Raw genomic sequence first — 8,667 nt, forward strand, 5'->3', positions numbered from 1 at the left:
TTCAATAACGCACGACTGGTTTTACCCCCTTCAGAAGCATTTATATAGACATTTTAAGATAAGTTAATATACCGTGATATATACCGTTACCGTCTATGCTTCAAATTATACCGTGATATAAATTTTAGACCATACCGTCCAGCCCTATACCTGCTAGAGTCACTACCTGCTAGAGACACTACCTGCTGCTAGAGACAGTACCTGCTAGAGACACTACCTGCTAGAGACAGTACCTGCTGCTAGAGACAGTACCTGCTGCTAGAGACAGTACCTGCTAGACAGTACCTGCTAGAGACAGTACCTGCTAGAGACACTACCTGCTAGAGACAGTACCTGCTAGAGACAGTACCTGATAGAGACAGTACCTGCTAGAGACAGTACCTGCTAGAGACAGTACCTGATACAGTACCTGCTAGAGACAATACCTGCTAGAGACGGTACCTGCTAGAGACACTACCTGCTAGAGACACTACCTGCTAGAGACGGTACCTGCTAGAGACAGTACCTAGTAGTAAGGCTGTCCCCGAACCCTGTTTTTGGGATTCGAACTTCGTCAGGGTTTTTCGAACTAACGTTCGAACCTTCGTTTAAAAAAGAAAAGAAAAAAGTAAAAATATATATATATATATTTTTGTACTATCCTCAAACTAAATCCTCAATTTGAATAAAGTGATGAATCTGATTAAATGAGTATTTTTTTTTTATTAAATCAACTTTCCAGACCCAGACCCAGCCCAGGGAGAAGCGCCAGCCCAACTAAATCAATTAAATCAACTTTCTTTAATGAATATAACTCATCAGTTTCTTTTAATACTATAATATTAGTGTAGCCTAATTTTTATCTGCAACTGTGAAGAAAAACCCCATTGGTTTAAACAGAATTAATAGGAAATTTTTTTATTTTTATTTTTATTTTAAATTTAAAATGTATTAAAATTAAAAAATTCGAATGTTGATTTAGAATTCGAATGCCAACGTAACGAACGAAGGTTTGAACGTTCGGGCTCAGCCCTACCTGCTAGAGACAAGCACTTTGGCACAATGACAGCTGGCACACTTTGACCAAACCCATGACCATTCATAGTAGTACTAATAATACAAAGACGGTATATAGGTCAGAGCTGCCACAAAGTCACCGTATGGATGTCCTTATGTTATTATGAAGCTTGCCGTCACTGTCATTCATACACTAAACTTTCAACATCTGCCGCTCTGGATGCTGGCAGGCCTTAAAAAGGGGAGAAATATGAACCTTCGTAAAAAAGTTACCAAAAATAAATCACTGATATATTATCTTCATTACTGAATAGGCTAAACAAACGGTTGTCGTGGGAAAATTACAGTTTCAGTTTGTGACTAAGCTACATCATATATCTCCATTGCCATACAGTCAATTATGATGAACATTAATTAGATTAGGCCAATCTAACGTGATTTGCCATTCCTAATCTGATTTTGTGGTACTGGGGGGAAGGTCTTGAATATTGTGACGCAGCCCCCCCCCCCCCCCTCTCTCTATCACCCAACGCGTTTTGATTCATAATAGGGCTGGGCGATTAATCGATTTTTCGATTAATTCGAATTAATGATCTAGGACGATTTTGAACAATTAAAATCGATTTTCAAAACAAATAAAATAAACTTTTTTTAATTTATTCTTTTAGATTCACCTTTTATTTAACAAAAAGTGATATGGTGAAAGTTAGATTTGCACTTTATTAATCCCAATAGGGCAATTAATTCTTGTTTGATGATCAAGAGGCACATTTTATTTGTTTTAAGTGAAGTTTGGTGAAAAAGCAATTATTGCACTATTAATCCCAATAGGGACATTCATCTTTGTTTGACCTCTTTTTCTCCGCATGATTTTCTATTTTCCTCTCCATCCCAATTTAGTCGTTATGCCAATTCCCCCCTCCCCTACCTGGTCGTTGTGCGCATGTTCCTCCTACTGGTCGGTACAAGGGAACCCTGAAGTCTTCCCACATGCTTCCTCCGACACATGTGGAGACAGCCAGTGGCTCTCTTCTCACCTGGCAGCGAGGACTCTCGTTGGTGAAGTGTAACGCGTGGGAGGTCACGTTGCCTTCACCATTTCCTGCCTTTCGCTGAGCAGGCGCCCAGACTGTCCACAACGCTAGATTACCACTCACGACTTCCCTCCCCCTAACTCAGCCAAACGAGTTAGTATGACGACCGGCCCAAGCCGCAGGGCAAATGCTGACTCCGGGAGTCGAGACCGCAGCCTCTTGCATTGGTGACGAGCGCAATCTCCGCTACGCCACCCGACCGCCTTTACAGAGGTAAATTAAACAACTCAAGAGACCTAGCCTTTTTTCTGTCTCAAGGTGCGACAGGGTCCTATGATATGATATGATATTTCATTTATAATGCACCCCCCAGCCAATTTTTACATCAGTCCGGGGCACAAGAAAAAAAGAATATGAATAAATGGACAGGACAAAGAAACAGGGAACCAGGCAGACGGACAGACAGAGAACATAAGAACACCTCAGACACACGACAACACAACAGCAAAGTAACTCAGTGATCATCCAGAGCGAAAAGGTGGGTCTTGAATGTCTACTCTACACGGTTGGCATGGTACATTATCTTCTGCAAGGCTATAGCCCCAGGATAGCCTTCCTGATCTGTGAAGAAGAGGTTTCAAAATTCTTAGGGTGCACTCTGGGATTTGGGAGTATATTTTTGTCTGGACATCCTGAACCGATGGATTCAAGAGGATTTAAAGAACAAATGGCTTCATCGCCAGCTCTCCTTGGTAGCAGAGAGAGAGCACAGCCTCTCCTCGCTGGGTGAGACCAGGTAAGATAAGATATTCCTTTATTTACATTTAGTCATTGAGCTGAACGTTTTTATCCAAAGCGACGTACAAGTTCTGTACGCCAAGTCATCAGGAAGGGCACAACTCTATCAGCTGAGTAACAATGTTCATCAAAGTGTTGAGTGCTACAGTGTAGGTTAGTTTATCAGGACAAGTGCATGACAGTAAGGTTAGTTAGGGTTAAGATTGGACGGGTTTCGGCTGTCCTAACTGGGGTGGGCAGTTCGTTCCACTATTGTGGGGCAAGGACTGAGAAAAGGCGGCTTCTCCTTGATGACCCTCCCTTCCTTTATGGAGAAATGCAGACCTCATAGCAGCATGGAGGGGGGGGGGTCAGGTGTGAGCAGGGTAATAGGGAGATAATAAATATAGGCAATAATGTTAGGATATACCTGTCTCTATTGTCAGGCTGAGTCTGTATTCAGTCAAGGATTTGATAGTGAATAATCCTCACTGTGATGATCTAATGATGATGAACGATCTCTACAGCACCACCGCCACTAGGAGCATTGGGGCTTCCTGCTCTATCAATCTCAAATAAAATGGCAATACAATAAAAAAAAGTGGCGTTCACTAGGGGTGGGAATCACCAGAGGCCTCACGATACGATACTATCACGATACTAAATATATTGCAATATGCTGAGTATTGCGATATTAATATTGCGATATATTGCGATTTATTACCTTTTTTCAACTGCAAAGTAAAACTTTGTCAACATGTTTTATCTAATAAAATAAAGTTTTCAGTCTGTTCATCTCACTTCAATAATTTTTATTGCAGAACATGGTATTTTCTCAAGCAGACAGATGTCAACACTGTAATCTGTGTTGCATGTACCTGACAAACTGAACTGTTTGTATTACAGTCATATTCCAACTTAAGGAAAACTCCAACATTTTGGGAAATTAGCTTATTTAACATCTTCCCTGGAGTTAGAAAAGAAGATGCATAAAAATGTTTATAGCAGCGGAAAATGTTTATTTTGTACATTATCTAACGTTAACACGAACCTAAACTAACTTTAGGTTAGTTGTAACGTTAGTTTAGGTTTGTGTTAACGTTAGATAATGTACAAAATAAACGTTTTCCGCTACTATAAACGTCGCACTTTTATTTTGAAAACCCCAGAAAGGAAGTCATTATATTTGCTTCACCATCCTCCTGTTCTGCGTTAGCTCCGGTTAGCTCCGAGCGTCCAGTAGTTAGTAGTATATTATCAATACCAGCCATTGGATTACTGTTTTCTAAATTGGGGAGGCTTTTAATCGTCAAGGTAAGATGATTTTAAGTCATGGTATCCATAAACTTCAATCGGTTCGGATCCTTTGAAGGAATGAGAATATCAACAAATCTGTAGGGAACGTCACGCTACTGTCCTGCCTCACTTCCAGTGATGAAGCTAAGCTATTAGGGGTGGGACGATACATCGATCCAGATCGATACATCGATGTAATTATCAACAATCGAATCGGATCGATGCGATGTAATAAGATCGATTCATATCGATACTCTTATTTTGAAAATCCTGTGGCGAGTCTCATATCTGCCCAAGAACAACAGCAGTAGCTCCGTGTGTGTAGATGTTACAGCATAGCATTCTCCCTTTCTGTGTGTGTGTGTGTGTGTGCGCGCGTCTTTGGAAAGACCAGATGAGGTCAGAGGAGTTTGATGTTTAAATGTTATTTAAACATAAACAATATAATACATAATAAATGTAGGCCTATACATGATCATGCAACATCAACAAATTGTTGTAGGAACGGTTTGGGAGAGGGAGGTTGTGAGTTTTGAGTTCCAAAAAATGTAGCTTAAAGTTTAAAGCTCAATATATAAAAACGTGGCACTTTACAGTGAACAGGAGGTCTATTTGTATTAAAAACAATAGATTGATTTTCCTTTAAATGTCTGGAAGAGCTCAAAAATACAAATGTCAAATGATATTTTCATTACCTTTTTTTTGTTGATCTAAATGTTACAGATTGTGTTAAATGGGCATATGATATCATCTCATATCGATCGCAGGCACCTGAATCTAATCGTATCGTATTGTATCGTGAGAGACTTTGTGATATCGGCAAATATCGTATCGTTGTCCAAAGAATCGATATCGTATCGTATCATGATGAAACTGGTGATTCCCACCCCTATAAGCTATGCTAACGGAGCGACTGTTCCCTAAGCTAAATGCACGCACAGAGACAAAAAAGGTATGTATCTTCTTGTCTAACTCCAGGGAAGATGTTAAATAAGCTAATTTCCCAAAATGTTGGAGTTTTCCTTTAACTGAATGCACACGTGTGCGTGTGTGTGTGGACTACTGTACTAGTACAGGTATTGAAATGAACAATGCAACTTCCTTATACAAAAAAATAAAAATAAAATATATATATATAAATAAATAAATCATTAAATATCGATACTTGGCGTCCCCTATACAGTATCGCTACGCAAAGTATTGCGATACTACTACATATGGATATTTTCCCCCACCACTAGCGTTCACACACACACACACAGGGATGCGTTCTTCATAAAGATTTGAGCAGAAGCGCGTGCACACAGGAATGCGCTGCACTCGCTATAAGTACCCACCTGGGCTACATTGCATATCAATAGCACCGGTCGTCAGGTGTGTTAAATACGTTCTCAGATACATTCACACCTAACTTGTGAATGAAATGTGTTCCATTCCATTCATAGAGGCAATTAGGCATTGTCTTTAGTCTGTGCCAGAGTCATGATTATAAGGCTCTGGTCTGTGCTTAACACTTTAACTGCCAGAAGACGAGTTTAGGCGTCCTTCCCCGCCATGCTCAAGTTGCCGAAGACGCCGTAACTCGTCTTTGATATCAATATTTCAAAAATCTGTGATCGGATTCATATTTCCCATCCGCTGGCCTGAGACCCACCAAAAAGCCCCACTGAACCCTCTAGCGGTTCAAGAGCGCCATCTGGTGGCCGATCGGCGCAATCGGCAAACAGGAAGTTACTTGGACGATGTGCTGTTCAACCATATTACTTCCGGGCACTCGGTATATGTCCCAGCACTCTAGCTCGTCACAATAGATAGCGATCCGTTGCCAATAACTCGATAAACAACATGATTTGGACGTATATACCATTATACAACCTGGAAATGGACCGGGTATTCCAACATCCCATAATAGGAAAATGTATACTCCACGCTCATCGCCCAACGGCGCGAGGAAGATACGGTAAGATTCAGCGTTATTTTTCAATGTCTTCTATACCAACTGATCTGATGAACATTTGACCCACATTAGATGAATGGTATAACGCTGCCCACGGAATTATAAACGCCCCCTCGCCCATCCGGTCAACATCAGATGATGTGTAGTAACTTCCAGAAGTCCGTCCAGTTGGATTTTTTTATATCGCGCCGATTGCTATCAAACTGTATTTGATCATCAATATAATGCATTTGGGGCTATAAATCACGTTCTGGAGAAAGCTGCAGAAAGAGATGAAAACATACTTATACTTTAGATCATATTTTAGTATGAATATGTGAATGAAAAAGTTTAACGTTCATACACCCTGAACAATACATATAGGACATTGAATGGGCCCTAATAATGGCAATTTAGCAATAGAATTTAAAAAGTTATAGCCCTGCAAAGAAGGGGAACTTATCCATAGACAAATAGAGCTGGCAACCTATGGTATATCATGAATTTAGCCTTAGGCAATCAAAGTGTTAAGCGAGGGAACATTTATGCGCATGCGCCGGGAGCGCGTGCGCGTGGCGTCATTAGCGTGCGTGCAATCAGAGTTGATATGAGGAACGCACCGCTGCACACAAGTGGGTTACTGCTGTCTGAGAACACGCTGCAAAGAACAGAACCCAGGCCCACATGTCTCCTTCCTTCTCCCCCCTCTCCACACGAGCAGCAGGGCTGTGGAATGTGATGCAGAGAACAGGGAGAGGAAGGGACTTCTAGCTTCAGTGCTAAAACACAAACACCCACAGGACCGGTATGGCAGGTTTCTAAAGACGGGGAAAAAACCTTCGCTGATAATAAGGGCACCGCACGGATTAGAAGAACATCATAACTTAACAACACATATGACTCACAGTCGAGGTGTTTCTTCTTGGGCCCGCTGACTTCGTGCGTGGTGGCTTTGCAGAGCGCCTTGCTGATGGCCGAGCCTGTCATGCTGTGCTGAGCGGCGGCGATCCGGTCCGTGAGAGACTGGCCCGACATGCTTCTGCCTTCTGTCCGGCTCCCTGCCCTCACTCAGCTAAACCAGCACAGTGATGATCCGGATCAATAGATCAGCTCCCAGGGGAGGCGGGAGGGGGGGCTATAGACGTGACTTCACTGTCAAGACCGGTTCTACCGTCCTGACAGGTCAGAGGTCACAGACCGGTTCTTATTGAACCTTTATCCAGGTCACAGGTGGGTGGCGACAAATAAATCCAAGTTTCACTGAGAAGAATGTCACACTGTTCAACTTATTATTAGCATTAGAATGAAACCCCCACCCAATGAAAAGCTTGCTCAAAGTGGCTGTTGTTCAGGTCTCACTGGTTACCGTCTGATGATGATAATAACACACCCAATGATTTATTCGGAACAGCTAGTATCTATCTAATAATAATAAACAATAACAAAACAATAAGCTGTAGCTTGTGTTAGCAGCTCATGTCTCCAGTGTTGCAGTGTTGGGACCAGGAGAGAGAGGCCCACAGCTGTGGAATCTGGAAACACTGGGAATAATAATCACTTGCTGCTGCTGGCGACAAGTAAACATGAACATGGCTCTGGTCAGCGACCTGGACGCCTGGCTACTGGTGGTGGTCCAGGAGAGGAGAAGTCCACTCTGACAGGGTTATGGTTACAGCTGTATTACTATTCAGATCCTCCGCCCTTGTTCCAGCAGCACATTGTTCCAGCGACACGTCTTGGGTCTTCACTTCTATAAGGTCACTCCTAGTGTTCTGCTGTGCTGCATGTGTTGGGTCTCTCTCACCACAGTAAAGCAGTAGATGAACTGCTTTAAATTAGTTTAAAAAAAAATAAAAAAATGTAAACCGAACTTTCTCTGCGCTTTTATTTCGAAGGAAATGTCGCTCTGCACCGGAAGAGAGCGCGTCGCCGGGTGCTGCTGCCTTGACGTCCCGCTAACGGAGGCGCTCTCTCTCTCAGCTGACAGCCACCGGGTCTAGTCTCTGTCTCTGACCGAGCACAACCACAGCTCTGTTGGTCCCGTTAACGTCCCGGTTCCGGTGAATGTAGGTCCTTTTATCCCGACACGACAGTCCTGCTGCCTGGCTGTGTCTGTGTCCCGGTCTGTCTGTCTGTGTCCCGGTCTCTGTCTGTCTGGGGGAAGTCCTGCCAGAGTGGCGTCTCACTAACTCACCGCCTGGTTCCTCTCCGACACAAAATGGCGGCAGCAGCCGCGTCAGAGGATCAGCTGGTTCCAGACACGCCTCCTGCTACGTTCAGTCGCTCCTCGTAAAGTCCTGCTGTGTCTCCGCGTTTACTTACCACCAGGAAGTTGCACTCACTATGAATTGAAAATGGGGGACTGATTGATTGATTGAAAACTTTATTAACAGATTGCAGAATGGGTACAATACAGTACAGCTCAATACACACAATTGTTAAGGGGATGCAGACCATAAACATAAACATAAAGACGGACAACACGCTCATCACAGACAAGCTGGATGTAGCCAATTACTTAAACACTTTCTTCACAAACATAGCCACAACACTGGTAAACAAACTACCCTCCCACTCAGGGCAGTATGGGGTAGAACACATAGTAGCATACTACAAGAACCTAGGCGT

General features: G+C 42.8%; 1 pseudogene across 1 annotated transcript in view; it reads right to left on the reverse strand.

Annotated features, from left to right (window-relative positions):
• The window catches only part of LOC311226692, a 196,852-nt pseudogene extending 188,633 nt beyond the window's left edge, over window positions 1-8,219 (reverse strand). The window contains exon 1 of the transcript XR_014621048.1: window positions 6,945-8,219. The product of XR_014621048.1 is annotated as an uncharacterized misc_RNA (transcript). The remainder of the gene's footprint in view (window positions 1-6,944) is intronic.
• Window positions 8,220-8,667: the final 448 nt, after the last annotated feature.

This window comes from Notolepis coatsorum (assembly GCF_963971535.1).
Source record: "Notolepis coatsorum genome assembly, chromosome: 4".
Lineage (NCBI taxonomy): Eukaryota > Metazoa > Chordata > Actinopteri > Aulopiformes > Paralepididae > Notolepis > Notolepis coatsorum.